Consider the following 20550-nt stretch of genomic DNA (forward strand, 5'->3'; position numbering starts at 1 on the left):
ATCAAGTGTTCTTCCACTCCCATCCGAGAAAGGGCATCAGCTTTACCGTTCTTTGTACCAGTTCGATAGGTAATTATGAAGTGAAACTCGGCAAAGAATAATGCCCAACGGAGTTGTCTAGAGGATTGGGCTTTTTTTACGGTTTTCAAATATTGCAGGTTTCGGTGATCCGTAATCACAGTAACGGTGTGTCGGGCCCCCAGCAGATAATGCCGCCAAGCCTTAAAGGCAGACTTGATAGCCAGAAGTTCCTTGTCAGTAATCGTGTAATTGATTTCAGGAGGCGAGAATTTGCGGGACCAAAATGCCACGGGATGCAACTGATTGGTTACCGGGTCCTTTTGTGATAGAACTGCCCCCATGGCAAGGCTTGAAGCATCAGTTTCCACGATGTAGGGGAGTTCGGGGCGAGGGTGTTTTAAGATTGGTGCAGAGTTAAATTTAGTCTTCAAATCCTGGAAAGCTTGTTCCGCCTCGGTAGACCATTCAAAACGTTTGTTTTTCTTTAACAAGACAGTGATGGGCTGGACTATTCGAGAGAATTCGGGGAGAAACCTGCGGTAAAAGTTAGCGAAGCCTAACATGCTTTGCACACCTTTTACGGAGGATGGTGATGGCCATTTGAGAACTGCATCGACCTTCTTTGAATCCATACACACTGCGCCAGGTGATAATATGAATCCCAAGAATTCAACTTCAGTCACGTTGAAAACACATTTTTCCAACTTAGCGAAAAGTTTGTGTTGACGCAATCTTTCGAGGACCATTTTCACGTGTTTCCGATGTTCAGATTCCGATGAAGAATAAACGAGGATGTCGTCAATGTAAACAACAACACACACATCTATGAGCTCTCTGAGGACATCGTTCATAAAATATTGAAAGGCGGCCGGGGCATTGCAAAGTCCGAAGGGCATGACCTGATATTCAAATAGCCCATACTTGGTGCGGAAGGCCGTCTTCTATTCATCGCCCTCTTTTACTCGTACCAAGTGGTAAGCTCCTCTAAGATCCAGCTTTGTATATATGCATGCTTTTCTGACTTGGTCCAGGAGTTCAGGGATCAAAGGTAACGGATATCTATTCTTAACGGTGATCTGGTTCAGGGAGCGATAATCTATACAAGTTCTAAGGTCTCCTTCCTTTTTTGGAACGAAGAACAAAGCTGAAGAAGCAGGGGACTTGGAAGGACGGATAAACCCATTTGCCAGGTATTGATCCAGGTATTGTCGAAGGTGAAGGTTCTCAGGCTCGGTGAGGGCATAAATTCTACTACAAGGATGAGTAGATCCAGGTATCAGGTCTATCTGGCAGTCATAAGACCTATGAGGAGGTAGAGAGTTAGCCTGATCCTTCCGGAAAACATCTTGGTATTCTAGGTATTCGGGAGGTAACTGGGGAGTCTCTGAAGAAATTGCTGCCAGTGCAACACCAGGTGGAGGGTGACAAGTAGAGACACATTATGGAAACTGGACCGTTCTTGCTCGCCAATCGATCAGAGGATTGTGTTTCTCTAACCAAGGTATTCCTAGAATAATCGGAAACTGAGGGGCCTTGATCACATCGAACACGATCTTCTCATGGTGTCCATCTTGACTTACTAGCGTCACCTCTTGAGTGGTATGCGTTACTGGCCCGGAGGCTATATCCGTACCATCCACCATAGTAATGACGTCCTTTACAGCCTTGGGACAAAGAGTTAGATTCATCCTCAAAACCATTTCATGATCCACATAATTGCCGATGGCACCGCTGTCGACGTAAGCTTCAATTGCATGTAATCGATCCGGATTATCAGGGCTAATGAGGACCATAGGTATCACGAAATGCGAGGTCACGGAACTGGTTTTCACGCTCGGCAAGAGGACCTCTATTCTTGTCGGGCGAGGTCGTTTCCCTGCTCAGAGTTTGTAACTTTGGTAACTGCAGCTCCTACTGCCTTCTTGGCAGGTTTCACCGGACAGTCTCGAAGAAAGTGCCCTGAGTTTCCGCAATAGAGGCATAATTGCAACTGTTTTCTCCTTTCCCGCTCCTTTTGTGTTAGAGGACCTTTCAGACCCCCTATTTGCATGGGTTCCCCGGAGTCTACTCCTTTGGAAGGAGTTGGCGGTTTGGAAAATACTCGAGCATCAAACTTGGAACGATCGGCCTTCCTGTTCTGCAGTCTGTGATCTATTTGAACGACTAAGTCTATATAGTCCGAACAATCTTGTGGGGGATTCACTACTTGGGCTAACACATCTTTGAGCTCTCCACGTAGACCTCTATAAAACAGCGTAATCCTTTTGTCCTCAGGCCATTGAGTTTCCACTATCAGTCTGTTGAAAGACGCAATATAAGCCAAAAGGTCTTGATTACCTTGTCGCAACGAAAGAAGCTCATTGTCCAAGGCCTGCCCCTGTGAATGTCTTGCGAACAGTTTTTCCATACTGAGCTGAAAAGCTTGAAAATCATGGAGGACCGGATCATCTTGATTTACTAGAGGGATCGACCAGTCTGCCGCATTGCCACTAAGGTACGAAAGCACGAAAGCTACTTTAGCTTGATCAGTTGGAAAGGCTGCTGGCCGGCATAAGAAATGCAACCGGCACTGATTGATAAATACTGCAAACCTCTTTGGGTCACCAGAAAATCGTTCGGGCGGAGCCAGAGGTACATTCCCAGGTAAGTTGATCTGCACTGGATTCATAGAGGATGTAGAAGGAAGATTTCCCCCAGATGCGGGTAACAGGGTCTGTCCGGCTTGTGACTGTAGCAATTGTCTAGCGAGATCATCTGTTCGCTCCTTGGAAATAATCAGTTCCCTTCTTAGAGCGTTCGTTTCCTGACGGGATGCATGCACTTCTGCCCTTAGTAGTTCCCCAAGTAACTGGGCTAGCTGGTCGGTATCCGAGGTTTCCATAGCGCCTGGACGGGAGTTTTGTGGTAGGCTTTGCGTTCTGTAGCGCTCACCTGATTCCCGTAGAGGCGCCGGTCTTGACTGGGCGTATACCGTATCTTCAAAGGTGATGTGTAACACACGGCTGGCTCTTTGGGCTGGCCCTCTGTGCGCTGTATGTCTGACTCGAAGGGTAAGATGTCTGCAGATAGAAAATATGGGATTAAGGAACTGGGTTATTAAATGTCTCTTTCTTCTTCCCTTTCTCTTCTCCTGTAGAACCCCAAAGGTTAACGCTCTCACCTTAGGTAAGTGAACGCTGTGCTCTCCATCTGCCTCGGGGCAGGGTGCTGTAACCAGTTTCTTCACTGGATAAGGGGAGCAGGCCTCTTGACTTCAGAGGACTGCTGTCCGTCGTTTACTGCACGAACGGTAAGTTTCGAGTAATTCTAATGTCTTTAAAGTCTTTAGTAATGATGTCTCTTGTTTTGCAGGGTTCCGGCGATGGCGGATGACGGGCTGAAGTGAGTTGAAGATGGAGCTCGTGTGATGAATAGAAGCGCCTGGAAGAACGTAAGTAAGCGCTTGTTGCCTGCTTCACGATGCGCTCTAACTGTCTTTTTATTTTGCAGGTACAAGTTCGGAGCGGCTGCAGGGTGCCGGAATACCCACTGGGGAATGGCACGTGAGTATTAAAGTTCCCCAATGTCTTTAAACGCACCTTGTTTTGTCTTTCAGATGCGGGATGCAGCGCCGAAGGCCTCCGGAGCGTGCGAAGAGTTGGTAAGCTTTTGTCTTTCAGATGCCGGAATGCAGTGTGAAGACCTCCGGAGCGCACGAAGAGTAGGTAAGCCTTTGTCTTTCAGATGCCGGAATGCAGCGCGAGGCGTTGGTGACAGCCGATGGACCAGGTAAGTGAAGAGCTGTCACTGAAGACCGTAATGCTAACCTGTTCTTTCTTGTCTTTATAGGTGTTGCTGAAGACTGGATTCAGGATGGTAAGCCTTTTTCCTTAGGCCCAGGATCAGATGCAGAAGACACGATGAGCGTTCTGCTGCAGAGGATGCAGAATAACGCAAAGCAAGATTCATCCATCGGGTGTGGTTTAAATAGCCTCCTGTAGTGCTTAGGTGTCTCCTTCCACAGCCACGCCTAGGTAAGAAAAGAGTTCCTGCTTTCCAGAAGAGTTCCAGTGTTCTGAATCTAGGGAGTGGCTCCTGCCCCACCCAACAGGAAAAGTAGTTCCAAACAGAAGAGGATCAGAGGCTCAACTGGCAGGCAAGTAAGCAGCATGGTCTGCTGCAGGTAAGTCCACCCAAGCATTATGAGCCCGGCGCTTCCAGCGCTGGGACTGGGCATATTTATGAGCCTGGTGCCACTGGCGCCAGGACTGGGTCCAAAAGGTCCCAATTGGGACTGGTTGGCACTCGGAACCTGGGTTATGGATCTGCTTCCAAGGGAGTTGGGAAAACCCTGACCTTTTGGAAGCAGAGATCATGACAGGCAGCTATGAGTGTACGGTATTGGAGGGCACGGTCGCAAATACGGTGCAAGTGCAGTGTAGCAATTTTCAATTTTAACCATCTGCTGTGGCACCAATATGAAATGTAATGTAGACAGAACACGTGTGTACCTCAGTGCAGTCACAACAGACACCTGTGAGGAAACATCAAGGAGGTTTCTGAAGCCAAACACAGAATTGCAATATATTCAATGCATACGAAAACAACACATCCAACTCTTCAAATACCTGGACCCTTGCCTTTCAACCAATCAATGGTGACATTTTTTATGGAAAAAGTTAATGGATCGCAATGCCATTCACTAACCCCAGAAATGCAGGGTTAAACCATGGGCAGCAATGCACCCTGGAGAGAAACTCGTAGGATTAAAACGTCCACCGGAATATTAAAGAGCAGAACAGTAGTGCAAGTGCTGTATATGTTCAACACAAAGACTGTAGAATGGTTGTAGACACTGCCATTCTAAAACAAGCATTGACAATGCCAATATTTTTGGCATCAACTGATGTTATTTGCATGTTGAATTTAAAGGCACCAGGGTGCAAGGAGGAGAGTGCAAAGTTTCAAAGGATGATGCGATAAGGGGTGCAGGGATGCGATAGAATAGGAACAGCAATGGAGGAAGCCATCGATTGAGGGTGCCATTGATGTTGTGCAAGTGAATTTATGAGAGAGAAAGGGTGAGAGGCTATGAAATAAAGTGAGAGTGTAATAGGAAGGATGAGAAGTGAGAAGGGTGCTTGGGCAGTTTAAAGCGATAAGGGGAAGGTTGAGTAATGAAAGAGGGGGTAGGGTGGGTGGCGGTAGATAGAAGGGTAGGGTGGGTAGAAATAAAGAGAAAGGTAGGGTGGGTGGATGATGGGAGAGAGAGGGGGTGGGATGCATTGGCGGGGTAGAGAGGGTAAGGGTAGGATGGGTGGGGTAGAGAGAGTGGGGGTAGAAAGATTGGGTGTAGGTTGGGTGAGTGGAGGTAGAATGGGTGGGGTACAGGGAGTGGGTGGGGTAGAGATTGGGTAAAAGAGAATGGGGTTAGGGCAGAGGTCGAAGTGAGCAGGAGCAGTTGGGAGCGGTGCTCGTCTACTTTTTTAAATTAAGTTTCTCTGTTCCTATAGTTTTATTTTAAAAGGAAATCATTCCAGAATGGTTTCATTTTAAAATAAAAGTGTAGGAAAAAGTTGAAACGTGCACTTTTAGTGCAGTTCCCTTAAACAGCAGGTGCATGTGATTTGGGGTTTGTTTTGGGTGTGGCAAGGGGAGTGTTGATATGGTTTGTGGGGAGTGGGTGCAGACTAGCAGGCATCATCGTTACTGTTAGGGAGAATTCTCAGAAAAGTGCTAATTACTTTCTACCTTAGCGACCCCCAGCTCTTGTGCTGGACTTTCAGACTTTGAATTTTTATCCTGAGAGAGTGAGACCTTTTTTCCACTCTCTCAGGTATTTGTCTTTGATTTGAACACTGTGTTTCTTTTGGTTTCGGAGCCTGACAAACTCCATAGGAATCATCTTTTTACATTGTGACACACAGCACCTTCAGTGCAGTGACACAGGGATGTCTTTTAGATTTCCAAATGTTTAAATATTTTCTCTTGCATAAACTACTGTTCCAAGAGCAGTAAAGTGAAATTGGCTCTACTTATCTTGTATAATTTTGTAGACACAGAATACATTATCATACATAGAGTGCTGGAGGGGTAACTTAGTATCCCCTTTATCCACTTTCTCATGTAACATTTTTATGTTACCTTTTGTACAATTAATGGCTGGTGGCAGTGGTTTACTTTATTCTACCATGGTGTGTTTTAGCCGCAGGCTCCGTTCCCAGCAGCAGTAAAGCACCCATGGGTGCCCATTTTGTCAAAATGACCCAGTCTTCTTTTTGCGCCATTTCTTGTTGTAAAGGTCCTTCATGAGAGTTACTCTGTGCGCCAAACCAGGTTTGGGTCCTTTCCTCATTTTGCCTTTGGCAGGATTGACGGGTGAAGCCTGCCTCTGGCTCCAGCGTGTCTGGCAGGGCAGGAAGCGAGGGAGGTGCCCAAAACTCCCTGTGCTTAGTCTCCTTGGTTCCAGGAATTTACCCAAAGGTGATAGGTCAGCTGGCTGTCCTGCTGTGTGAGTGACAGCTAGGCTGAAAATGAATGGGAGAGACTTGCATAAAAGGTGAGGTCTTTTTCAAGGGAGGTAGAGTCGACCACTGGATGAAGGAATCTGAAGAAGAACTTGGAAGAGAAGCTTGCTGCAACTCCTGGACCGTTGGTTTGCCCGGTGAAGCCCTGCTGCAGTGCTGAAGTTCTGAATTCACCTGGACTAAGAAGCCCTGCAAAGGACAACTTCTCCCCTTTGGTTGGTGGGACCAATTGACCCCAAGACGAACTGGACTGGTAATCGTCTCTTTGCTGGCTGTACTTCCATTGCTGCTGCAGGAACCGAGTGCCAGAGGACAGGAACACCAGAATCGAGTGCATCATTTTAAGCCGGACCCGAGCTCCAGAAAGATCCTCCAGACTCTCTCGAAGCAAGGCCGATCAAGCCTTAGCCACATGAACAGAGTGCTGGACCCCAGAAGCAAGGAAAGTCCACAAGGTGTCCAAAAACCACAGTGGTGCTATTTACAAGACGCTGAAACCGCGAAGTGCCACTGATCTGAACTTTGCCCATTGCTGCTGCTAACCTTCTAATCGTAGTGCAGGAGTCTGCAGCAGTCCTCCCTCTTGTCCCCATGACTGAGGCCCAGTAACAACAGGATCTGCCATACTACAACAGGGACAGAAACCAGCTGGAACAATTTCTTCAGAAGTAAGGTACTGTGAACTGAATGGTACTTACCTCTTGTCTGTGTAGCTTGTCTGTTCTCAGTTGAGACTTGCAGTTGCTGCCCTTTTCAGAGTCAATTGCGGCTTTGCCCATCACAAGTCTCCCCGCTTGTGGCCCAACAGTGATTTCATTTCCAACAAACTCTCTACAACAGTGTGCAAGACTTTTTACTTACCTTCAAGAAGTACCTCAGCTCCCCTAGACTTTACCCAAGTAACAATGGCTGTCCTGGCTCCTTGAAGACTCTTCTAACCTATGACTTTGTGTTTTAACTATCCCTCCAAAAGGTCATACATACCTTACTTGTATAGCTGGGAAAGGGCTAATCTGCAGTGCATTGGTGTCCCAAAGTGCTTACCTGTTTGAGAAATGTGTTAACCATTGTTTCCTTCCCTAACCTTTTCCCTTTTTGCCATAACTTCTGTATTGTCAATTCAGTGTGAAAAGTGATATATTGATGTCCACAGTGTCCTAGCTATTGCACTCTCCTCAGGGTGTATTACTTTATTGAACGGAAGGAGTGCATTTTGAAGTGTATTTTATTGTTGCCAATTGCTCCCCTCTAAAGAAGGGTTACATTAAAACTGACAGTGAAATAAAAAATAATTATTTAACCATGAAACCTTGAGTATAAGTGTTATTTAGATACTTGTCACTGTGAAACTCTATGTTGCAACCCTACATCTCACACTGATCCCTCTTGAGATCAGCCTGGCTGCTCAGTCACCCTACCAACTTGTGCAGTACAAGCTTATACCAAAGGTTGGGTTACCTATAACCAAGAGGACAAGGCTGGTGTAGTCTCCCACAGGGTTACTACATACAATCTTGCCTAACAGTTCCACTACATATTTTCGTACACTTCGACCACTGGGTTGGGGTGGGTGAGGGTAAAGTGAGTGGGGGTAGGCAGAGTGGGGTTAGGGTGGGGGTAAAGAGAGAGTGGGGGTACGGTGGGTTGAGGTTGAGAAAGTAGGGTCAGGGTGGATGTGGGCAGACATTGGGGTTAGTGATAGAGAAAGTAAGGCTAGAGATGGTGGAGTAAAGGGGGTGAGGGTAGAGAGGGCGTGGTGAAGAGGGCGTGTGTCAAGAGGGTGTTTGGGATAGAAAGGGTGGGGATGGAGAGGGTTAGGGTAAGGTGTGTGATCGTGGGCAGAGAGGTTGATGATAGGATGGGTGGGTGGGGTAGACGGAGTAGGCGCTGGGTGGGTGAGTGAGGATATGGTTGGTGGGTGGTGTTTGAGAAAGTGGGGGTAGGTTGGGGGTGGGGGTAGAGAGAATGGGGTAAGGTGCGTGGGTGGGGGAAGAGAGGGTATGGTTAGAGAGAGTGGGGATAGGCTGGGAGTAGGCAGGGTGGGTGGGTTGGTCATCCAGAGAGTGGATGTATGGAGGCTGGGGGTAGAGACAGTGGGGGTAGGGTGGGTGGGAGTAGAGGAAGTGGGTGTGGAGAGGGACGGATAGGGTAGGTGGGTGGGGTCAAAAGAGTGGGGATAGAGTAGTTTGAAGGGGTAAAGAGAGTGGGTGTACAATGCGAGAGATTAGAGAGTGAGGATAGGGTGGGTGGGTGGGGTAGAGAGGCTGTGGGGAGGGTGTGGGTAGAGAGAGTGGGGGTAGAGTCATTGGGGGTAGGGTGGGTGGGAGTAGGGTCAGTGGGGATATACTTGATGAGGTAGAGGATTACGGTGAGTGGTTGGGGTTAGAGAGAGCAAGGGTAGGGTGGGGACCGACAGAGCTGCGGTAGGGTGTCTGATTGGGTTTCGAGAGAGTGGGTTTGCCTGTAGAGACAGTGGGGGCAGCGTGGGTGGGTTTAAGAGAGCCGGGTAGACTGGATGAGGGTAGCAAGAGCAGTGGTAGCATGGGTGGGTGGGCATAGAGAGAGTGGCGGTTTAGAGAGTGGGGGTAGGGTCAGGATAGAAAGAGAAGAAGTAGGGTGGGGGTAGAGAGAGTGGGTTTATGGTGGTTGGGGGTCCAGAGTGAAGAGAGGGTCCCAGGAATGTCCCTCCTCACCCCCATGAACATGACAGGTCAAAGAGTCAAGAATGTTCAAAGTCACTCATCATTGTTTGGACAATCCCTAAGTGCACTATTGACCAGCACGTATCCAGAGAGATATCCCCTCCGAAAACCATTCCAACCATATCCAGTGCATATCCTTTCAGTGACAGGGGACTCGACGGAGATGGTGGATGCAAACACTCTAACGGACTCCATCGATTAAATGCTGTGAAAACACTGGCAAACGTCACTAGTGACACCACGACAAAGGTAGCGTTAGTCATAAAGCACACTCACAGCCCTGCACAGCATTACATGAACACACACTTGCATACACAAAGAAAATGCTTACACAGTTCTGTAGATGGAGGACAGATACATATACATACTGTCAAAGCTTTTATTATTTTTCTCATTAGCCAAATGCAGTAACGCTGAAACGCATGCAACAAGAGATCCTGATTAAGCTTGCAGATGCTTATGGCGATTAACCCTCTGGGACTACAGGACTATATATGGAGCCTGGTAGGATCATGTAAGACTCACTTATAGGTAACGCAGCGTAGTATGAGTATGTGGAAATCACATTACAAGTCTAAGGAAAATTACAAAAGGCCTCAAGTTATAGGACACCAGACAAGAAAAGCAGGCTCAGGCTGCATGAAGTGAAAACCAAGCTCACAGCCAATGTCAGAGATAAACAAAGCGCATTCCAAGCTCCAAATGACAAGTGGCCATCTGCAGGAAAATTGAATAAATCCTCATAAATGCAGACACAAAGAGCTCAAATTTGTGGTTAACATCCACGTGATGCAAACAAATTAGACAATGGGCATTACCCGGTGGTGGGCCATTCTCAGCATCCCAGACAAGAAGTGAAACCAATGTTGCAACGGGGAGCACATTATGATAGGCAAAGGTGGGCTAAAATTAGGACATATAGTCACTTCACATCACCTTGAAGCGGTGTACAGAGGGCTGAGAACCAAACTGGATCCCAGGCCTGGGGAGACCAGATCTAACCAATCAAGAGACAGAAATCCTGGGATGGATGGCAAAGGGCGAGGGCCAATGGTAAGTCTACGACCCTGCAACAATTGCAACAATGTAATAGTTTCTTGGGGACGGGGCAGGTCAGCCATCTGACATGCAAGGGCCAGTAGAATAACCTCTATATGGGCAAGCTATAGGTGATACCACTCTAAGCACCCAATCCGTAGGGGAGAAAGGTTTTTGGGGGAGGGCCCAGGTGATGATGCCATTTCTGGTCAAAACTGTGGAGCGTATCTTGGGGAATGGAGAAGTACTGGAGAATTGAAATTGTCTTGTATGATCCCTGTCGGTTTTTTGTAATAAAAAACAGTTTGACTTGCCCTTGGCCGAGTCCTCCATTATTCTGGGGAGAGGGTTGTTGGGCCGTTGGGAGGGCAATCCCCAGACCTCTTGTATACCTGGTTTTCTCACCAACAAATTGGTAGCAGAGGAGTGGGTTGGGCTACGGAAGTCTAGCTTGAAGCCGACCTCACGTTGCAGTGCTGCTGAACATGTTGTGGGTTTTCGAGAAGATGGGGAAAGAATGCCCCTTATAAAGGCCATCAGGAGCCAGCCTGGGAAATATCCTGCCTGTGGTTCGTGAGGAGTCCAGCAGTCCAGACAGGTAGTGTGGCAGCTTTGGGAAATGCAGCATCCGAGCAGCATCAGCAGATCACTCAGTGTAAGTATTGACTCAGCCAGACAGAAATTGAGGGGAACAGGAAATTAACGGGGGTGCGAGGGTGGTATTGTGTATTGCTGAGTACCTTTGGACGATTGTCGAGTATTGTCTAATAGTGTTCCTCATTGCCAAGTTTAGTAGGAACAGGAGCAGAGGTAGATGTCATTTTTGTGGTTATGTCACATTCAGTTTCGAGGTTAAAGGTTCTGGTGAACAACCTAGACTATTGACTCGAAGGCACGGATGACAGAAGTTATGTCAATATTGGATTTCCTGTTGGTTGGGCATTTTAGCTCAAGTCATAGATGATGGTATCCCTGTAAAGTTTAGCAAAGGTAGCTGGCTTAGATTGCGGAAGGTGATTCATCTGGTTAAGTCTTGCAGAGGCATTTTAACTACAGGGCAATGCTGTAGGCACAGATTGAACACAAGAGAATATTGGTATCCCCTGTTAGGCAGAAAGAAAGCTGTGATATTATGTTGGGGCTGTATGTATTTTTGGGCAATGAGATTTTAGCATTGTGCATGCTGTAAGTGATCTTTATCACTACCTTGCTGAGTAAGTTGGTGATGTTACCCCTTAGGGTTTTGCATAGGACTTGAAGAGCACGAAGTGTTGTGGAAACGGTCATGACCACTGGGCTTCCCCTTAGAATTGCACCCCAGGTGTCTTGGTTGGTTACATATCATTCCTGGGTTAAGGGCAGGTAGGACATTCTGGGCTATTTAAGAATCAGGCACTTCCTCATAAACCAACATGGCCGCCAGTTTGTTTTGTCTTAAAGCGGCTGTGTGGGTCTAGTTGTTGTTGCTCACTGAGTACTTAAGCCCCTCCCCTTTGTTGTTCTGCAGTTCGCGTCTTCTCTGCAGTTGCAGTGGACGCTTACTGCGGTTCGGCTTCCTGACTAGAATTCCACAGTACACTTTCACAGTGTTTTCAGATTTAGCAGCCACCCCCCCCTGTTCACTTTCTTGTTTTCCCCTCCGCAGCGCCACATTTTTCAGCTCTTTCTGGTGACTGTAATTCCTGTCAATTCTGTCTTTTTAGTCAGTGAGGAATTCAGGTGTCATTCTGAGAGTTTGTCCAAATTTGGTTTTCACTCTTGTTTACAGCTAACTGCAAGTATCACCTTCCTAGTTTAAGTACTCGCCAGTGTTTTTCTGCATTTTATGGTCGCAGGTGTTTATTAGTAGAGTTTCCTCACGAGTGCATGTTTTTTCAGGTACGCTCCGTTCAGTGCGTGTGAGTTACGGATTCTGTGTGGTGTGTGAATATCCTCGACTCTGAGAAAAAGGCTTACATGTTTCATTCATTTTTTCAGTCACATTATTTAGAAGAATGTGAGTGCGCATCGTGTAAACCCCCCGGCACTGAGAAAACGTTTTTACCTTCTTCCATTTACCGTTTAGTTACATTGTTTTTAGAGGAATGGGAGTTAGAATTGTTTACCTCAGTGGTTAAAGGAATAGCGCTTTTAGACAATCCCTTAGAGTGAGCGAGAGATTAAAACGAACGTATCACATTGCTTATAGAGAATTCTTACTGCAGTTTCACAGATTGTTTGTGGCATATTCTCCAGTGAGTGGAGAGAGTTAATTGAGACACCTTTCGCACCTTAGGAAATTTCATTTGCATTTTCCTTTTAGCCTTCATTTCCAGCTTAAGCAGCCCTTAGTTGGGGTTCTGAGAATTCTCCTGCTCCCCATTTGCTACTTTCTATAGTATGTCATTCACTAAGGAGTCCCTCCCCTTGACCATACTCGCAGTTTCCCTTCTACAGAACATGCACCCCTGCGCAGAAGCAGGATGGAGAGCCCACCATAACATAAACACAGGTAAAGAGGGTGACAATTAGTGAAAGAAAGTGGTCAAATAGGAATAGAAGTTCTACTCTCATGCTGTCATTATAGAGCTCATTATTGATAGGTTCCTTGTGTATTCCTCAGATTCCTCGTGGCATAGAAGGAAGAGTCTTAGTAGTGAGATAGCAACGCACACCAAGAAGAGTAGTAGTAGTAATCAGGAGTGGTGTCCCCGCAGAGTTTAAGGTAAGCGTTACAGAACGCCAAGCCGTGCAGAAAAATACTCTGCCTGGACATCATTGGAACTCCTGAGGTGGATCAGTCAACCCAACTTCTGGGAGAACTAAGGGCCAAAGTCCAAGCAGCGCGGTCCGAAACCAGTGCTCTTAGAAGAGAACTAGGGGTGAATAGAGAGCGGACAGAAGAACTGGCTCACCAACTGTTGCAGAATCAAGCGGGACAGGTGCCATTACCCCAAGGTAATCCCCAGGCTTCCTCCCATACGTTACCCCCGGTTCCTGTCCAAGTGGTCATTCCTGGGAATATTCCCTTGGCACCTCCGGAGCGTTTTACTGGGGACCCAAAAAGGTTTGCAGTGTTCTTAAATCAGTGCAGATTACATTTCTTGTGCAGACCTGGAGTGTTTCCCACTGACCAATCAAAGGTTGCCTTTGTGTTGTCTTATCTGGGTGGATATGCGGCTGATTGGTCCATGCCCCTTGTTAATAGGGATGATCCAGTGTTGCAGAACTTTACAGAATTCCAACGAGAGTTAGGGAAACGGTTTGCTCGTCACACTCAAGCACAGGCCTTGGACAATGAGCTGCTGTCACTCAAGCAGGGCAATCAGGAGTTACTCGCATATGTAGCTACCTTTAATCGGCTGGTGGCAGAAACGAATTGGCCTACGGAAAAGAGGACAACGTTATTCTATTGCGGATTGCGCAGTGAGTTGAAAGATGTTTTGGCTCAAGTTGTGAATCCGCCAGAAAATATCACGGACTTCATAGACCTAACCATACAGTTGGATCATCGTTTGCAGGACCGAAGAACAGATCGAGCTCGTCAAGACAATCAAGCGTTTGTAGTTCGCTCCAGAGAACCAGTGTCGAGGTCTGGATCAGATACTCATCCTGAACCCATGCAGTTGGGCGGAATCCGAGGGCCAATTTCCCAAGCTGAGAGAGAGAAAAGACGCAACTGCAGTTGTGCTGATATTGTGGCAAGGCTGGTCACTTTTTGAAAGATTGTCCAGTGAAACCTGCTAGGAAGCCTTTGGGAGGAGTTAACCAGGACAAGAAGGATCAGATTGCGGAAAACTCCAGTGCCCAACAAGTTTAGAGGTCCACTTGTCGAGCATGGAAAAGGTTGCAGTGACCTCATACTTTGCGTTTCCTATTGTCCTTTTTAGTCACAAGACTCCCACTAAAAGGCATGCATTAATTGCATACATTGACACTGGGGCTATTGGCAATTACATGGATCTACATCTGGCCAGCAATTGGGATTCTCCTTGAGGAATAAGTTAGAAGCCGAGAATGTTTCCGGGGTGGATGGCACTCCATTGGTGTCAGATCCCGTAACACAGTGCACTAACAATCTTACTATGCTTTGCCAGAAAGGATACAGGGAGAGGATCTCTTTTGACCTTATTCGAGCCCCACAATTCCAGATTATCTTGGGAATACCCTGGTTGGAAAAGAACAATCCCCTAATCGATTGGTGTTCCCGAACTCTGACTTTTGCCTCTAAGTGTCAGGATTTGTGTGATTCAGTGGAAGATTCACTGATAACGGTGTAGCCTGATCCAACTACTAAAGCTACCTTAGGTCTCATAGGTTCATTACCAGAAGAGTATCAAAGATTCCAGGATGTTTTTCAAGAAGAAAAGCAAGCAGATGTTTTGCTCCCTCACAGACCCTATGATTGTCAAATTGACCTCAGTCCTGGAGCTCAGCTTCCGTGCAGTAGAACTTACCGAAAAAGAAAATATCAATTTGATGCCCTATCTGGATCAGTACCAGGCTAATGGGTTTATCAGGCCATCCAAGTCACCGGCGGCCTCCCTTCTCTTTTTTGTGCCAAAAAAAAGGCAATCTAAGAGCCTGCATTGACTACAGAGCTCTGAATCAGATCACTGTGGAGAATCGTTATCCTCTTCCCCTCATTTCGACCTTGCTGGATCAGGTTAAACAGGCATGAATAGTCACCAAGCTTGATCTCCGAGGTGCCTATCATCTTATTCGCATTAAGGACGGAGACGAGTGGAAAACCACCTTTTGAACACGGTTTGGGCTCTTCGAATACCAAGTAATGCCCTTTTGGCTTTGTAATGCTCCAGCGGCCTTTCAATCCTTCATGAATGACATCTTCAGAGAGTTGTTGGACATCTGTGTGGTAATCTATGTAGATGACATTCTAATCTTCTCCACAAACCCTTCGGATCATGTTAAGCATGTGACGTCCGTTCTTCAAACACTCAAGGAAAACTCTCTGTATGTCAAGTTGGAGAAATGTCATTTCCATGTTCCTGAAGTAGAGTTTTTGGGATTCATTCTGTCTGCACACGGAATCAAGATGGACAACAGGAAGGTTGATGCTATTCTAACCTGGCCTGCGCCCACTTCTGTCAAAGGAATTCAAAGTTTTCTTAGATTCGCAAATTTTTACCGCCGATTTGTCTCCAATTTTTCTCGTTTGGTTCATCCCATCACGTCATTGCTCAGAAAGAACAGGAAATTTGATTGGACTAAAGAGGCGGATGAGGCTTTCAAAAAATTAAAGGAGAGATTTACTGCCGCACCAGTTCTCCAATATCCGCAGCGCGATCTTCCTTTTGTGGTTGAGACGGATGCCTCGAATGTAGCCATGGGAGCTGTTTTGTCGCAGCGTAATCCAGACACCCAAGAACTGCACCCAGTAACCTTTTGGTCAAAGAAATTCTCCTCTGCAGAATTGATCTACACAATTACAGATAAAGAGTTATTGGCTATAAAATGTGCACTCAAAGAATGGAGACATCATCTGCTTGGAGCAAGTCACACAGTAACCATCTTCACCGACCATAGAAACTTGCAATATCTACGCTCTGCGAAGGCACAATCCTCTAGACAGTTACAATGAGCCCTTTTTGCAGAATATGACTTTATCATTACATTCAGACCAGGAGTACAAAATGGGAAGGCTGATGCCCTATCTCGTATTGGAAAAGGGGAAGAAGCTTACGTGCCAGTGAACCCGCTGGAGATAATTTCCGGGGAGAAGCTGCTTGGAGTTATGGACACCACAGATTCAACCTTTCAAAAGGAGAATGTTTTACAGTACAGGATGGTTTACCTTTTTATCAGGAACGTTTGTATTTGCCCACACCCAAACTGCAAGTTCAAGTGGTACCTAATTATCATGGAGCCCTGTTGGAAGGTCATCCGGGAATCACCAAAACATTGGAAAAGGTGAAGAGATCATATTGGTGGCCTACTTGGCGAAGAGATGTCATTCAATTCCTTAAAATGTGTGGTAATTGTGCTCAGAATAAGACTCAAAAAAGAAAACCTGCTGGCCTTCTTCAACCAGTGAGTGTACCACCTGTTCCCTGGCATACTATCTTGATGGACTTCATTACTGATTTACCAAATTGTGAAGGTTTTGATACCATTTTGGTGGTGGTGGACTTATTTTCAAAAATGGTACATTTTGTAGCATTGAAAGGACTACCTTCTGCGTCAGTCTTGGCAAGAACCTTTTTGGAGAACATAGTGAAGCGACATGGTTTTCCTTCAATAATGGTTTCTGATCAGGGAAGTCAATCTGTCTCTAAATTCTGCAGGAAATGTTGCGAGTTGGCAAAGATAGACGTACGCTTGTCTACCAGTCATCATCCCCAGACCGATGGACAAACTGAGCGAACAAATCAAATGCTAGAACAGTACCTCAGATGTATGCTACATCAAATTGAAGACACCTGGTTAAATGTTTTGTGGATTTCAGAATATGCCTATAATAATTCTGTCCATGCCTCCACTGGACTCAGTCCTTTTTACACCTTGCATGGCCGGCACCCACGGACGTCAGCCTATGGTCCACCTGAACCATTGGAGATGCGAGCCGTCAAAACTCTGCACGAAAAAATTACTACAGCCATAGCCAAAGCACAGGAACAATTGTCCTTGGCCAAAGAGTCTCAGAAGAAATTTGCTGATAGCAAAAGATGCAATGCTCCAGAATATAAGGTGGGGGATTTGGTATGGTTAGCCACTCGGAATTTAGCTTTAAAAGGGTCTCGAAAATTCCTTCCAAGATTTCTGGGGCCATTTGTCATTGAAAAGATAATCAATCCAGTAGCCATGAAGCTAACCCTTCCAAGGACCATGAAAATCCACTCAGTGTTTCATGTTTCACTTTTGAAACCAGTTTATCCTAACACTTGAATCCAAGATGCTCCAGCTCCTGTGGAAGTAGAGAATGATCAGCTTGAGTATGAAGTCAAGGCAATTTTGGACTCTAAAATTGTGCGCAAGAAATTATTCTATTTGGTGGATTGGAAGGGGTACGGTCCCCAGGATGGAACATGGGAACCCCTAGAAAATCTTCATACCCCTAGATTGCTAAAAGCCTTTCACCGCAATAACCCGTGCAAACCTAGGAAAGGGGGTTCCAGCTTAGGAGGGGTTTTGGGGGGGAATACTGTCATGACCACTGGGTTTCCCCTTAGAATTGCACCCCAGGTGTCTTGGTTGGTTGCATATCTTTCCTGGGTTAAGGGCAGGTAGGACATTGTGGGCTATTTAAGAATCAGGCACTTCCTCATGAACCAACATGGCCGCCGGGTTGTTTCCCCTTAAAGCGGCTGTGTGGGTCTAGTTGTTGTTGCTCACTGAGTACTTAAGCCCCTCCCCTTTGTTGTTCCGCACTTCGGGTCTTCTCTGCAGTTGCAGTGGACGCTTACTGCGGTTCGGCTTCCTGACTAGAATTCCACAGTACACTTTCACAGTGTTTTCAGATTTAGCAGCCCCCCCGTTCCCTTTATTGTTTTCCCCTCCATAGCACCACAGTTTTCAGCTCTTTCTGGTGACTGTAATTCCTGTCAATTCTTTCTTTTTAGTCAGTGAGTAATTCAGGTGTCATTCTGAGAGAGAGTTCATCCGAATTTGGTTTTCGCTCCTGTTTAAAGCTAACCGCAAGTATCACCTTCCTAGTTTAAGTACTCGCCAGTGTTTTCTGCATTTTATGGTCGCAAGTGTTTATTAGTAGAGTTTCCTCACAAGCGCATGTGTTTTCAGGTACGCTCAGTTCAGTGCGTGTGAGTTACGGATTCTGTGTGGTGTGTGAATATCCCGACTCTGAGAAAAAGGCTTACATGTGTCATTCATTTTTTCAGTCACATTATTTAGAAGAATGTGAGTGCGCATCGTGTAACCCCCCTGCACTGAGAAAATATTTTTTCCTTCTTCCATTTACCATTCAGTTACATTGTTTTTAGAGGAATGGGAGTTAGAATTGTTTACCTCAGTGTTTAATGGAATAGCGCTTTTAGACAATCCCTTAGAGAGTAAGTGAGAGATTAAAACGAACGTATCACATTGCTTATAGATAATTCTTACTGCAGTTTCACAGGTTGTTTGTAGCATATTCTCCATTGAGTGGAGAGAGTTCATTGAGACACCTTTAGCACCTTAGGAAATTTAATTTGCATTTTCCTTTTATCCTTCATTTCCATCTTAAGCCCTTAACCCTTAGTTGGGGTTCTGAGAATTCTCCTGCTCCCCATTTTGCCACTTTCTATAGTACGTCATTCACTAAGGAGTCCCTCCCCTTGACCATACTCTCAGTTTCCCTTCTATAGAACATGCACCCCTGCACAAAAGCAGGATGGAGAGCCCACCATAACATAAAAACAGGTAAAGAGGGTGACAATTAGTGAAAGAAAGTGGTCAAATAGGAATAGAAGTTCTACTCTCATTCTGTCATTATAGAGCTCATTATTGATAGGTTCCTTGTGTATTCCTCAGATTACTGGTGGCATAGAAGGAAGATTCTTAGTAGTGAGATAGCAACGCACACTAAGAAGAGTAGTAGTAGTCATCAGGAGTGGTGTCCCCACAGAGTTTAAGGTAAGCATTACAGAAACGATGTTGAGAAATTTGAGATTAACAAATGAGGTTGTCCAGTGACAGTGCATGGAAGACGCATGCGCAAGATTGGTGGATGTGCCTGAGGAGGTAGAGAATTGTGGAAGGGCGGTGCAGGGATCACGTCTGACAGGTTGCTGTGGGGCCCGAAAGGCTCGAAGACGAGGAACAAGGGCTTTACCCACTACGGGAGCTAAAAGCAGCAGAAGGGTATTGAAACCCAAAATTTCAACTACCACCTTATACCAAGGAGGAGGGGCAGAAAGGAATCAGGCAAGCGACTATCAGAAAGAGAATGTGCCGTGTGGTTCCAAAGGACAAGAAGGAGGGGCTCAAGGGCATAGCCACGAATGAGTGGGTAGGTGGACAGATTCTCCTAAAGCTAGAGGGGAAGACAACAGGAGAAGCAGCGGGCCAACAAAGAAATGGAAGGCCTTAAGGGAAGCAGTGAAGCCAAGGGTTGGGCAGAAATAAGGGAGGAAGTAGACAGAAGAGAGAGGGACACAGAAGAGAGACGTGGGAGATCACCAGAGAGAGCAAAAGGAGGAAGAGAAAGTGCAAGAGCAGCGGGAGAGGAGGAGGAAGGAGCGAGAAGAGATTGAGAGATGAAGGGAAGCAGATGAGAAGGCAAAGCAAGTGTTAGTTGGTAGGGAGCGGAGGAAGTGGCAGAAAGAACGGTTTATGAGAGGCATGAAGAACAATGGGGGGATCGGATAGATGCGCATGACTGACACAAGGACCGAATGGGGAGATAGGGTTCACACAGCTACCTCTGTTGGAAAAAAGTGGGGGGCAATCTCAATATATATCATGGAAACACATAGACAAGGAAAACCTGCGGTGTAGGCTACCCTCATTAACCGTGGCTGTGGGAAAATGTATATACGAAATGGAAAGAATGAAAGCAGGACAGAAAGTAGCAGTAGGGGGAGTCAAGGGGCTACAAGTGGCAATCCTTGGGGAGGCAGCTGTTGACATATGGAGAAGAGAAGGGTATCCAGGAGTAACCACGCAGGACACGGCACATGATAGTTCACCATTTGCAAACTGCCAAGCAGCAGTATGGCAAGCTCTAAGGACACAATACCCAGACATGTCAGACATTAGTGCGATTATGGCACGCAAGATGTGGGAGGATGAAGAACCCTTACATTATATTCAGACGATTCAGGAGCTTTGGCACCTTGAAATGAGAGAACTGTGGGATAAAACAGTAGCACTATTTTACCACATTTTGTGAAAAGGGTTGTCTGAACCGGTAGAGAAACAGCTTAAGAAACTAGTGGGCATGGAGGCAAAACCATGGCCAGATATACAGCCCACGATAGTACACCATTGTAGGCTATTGCAAAATAATGTGAGGAAAAAGCGTGAGGAGAGAAAGCAAAGCAAGAGGAAGTGAAGTTAGTGCAGAGCAAGTTATCAAAATATGCCATGGAAGGGGCAGTGCTAACAAGCAAGGGACGACAGAGGACACCACAGCCACAGTATGCACCACCGCCTACGGGGGAAAGGATCCATGGGCTGGTGGAACATGCAGCATGGGTTTCGAGAAAGAGGGGGGCACCTAGAGGATGCAGGTTTGGCCCACAGATACATCACAACCAAGGGGAATTTCCAGGGGGGTTTCGAGGATGTGGGCAGCAGGGCCCACGGGAGCCTGTTGGGGTTTCCAAAGACAGGGGAGGGAGCCACCA

Source organism: Ambystoma mexicanum, chromosome 4q (genome assembly GCF_040938575.1).
Source record: "Ambystoma mexicanum isolate Mex_15411 chromosome 4q, UKY_AmexF1_1, whole genome shotgun sequence".
In the NCBI taxonomy this organism is placed as follows: domain Eukaryota; kingdom Metazoa; phylum Chordata; class Amphibia; order Caudata; family Ambystomatidae; genus Ambystoma; species Ambystoma mexicanum.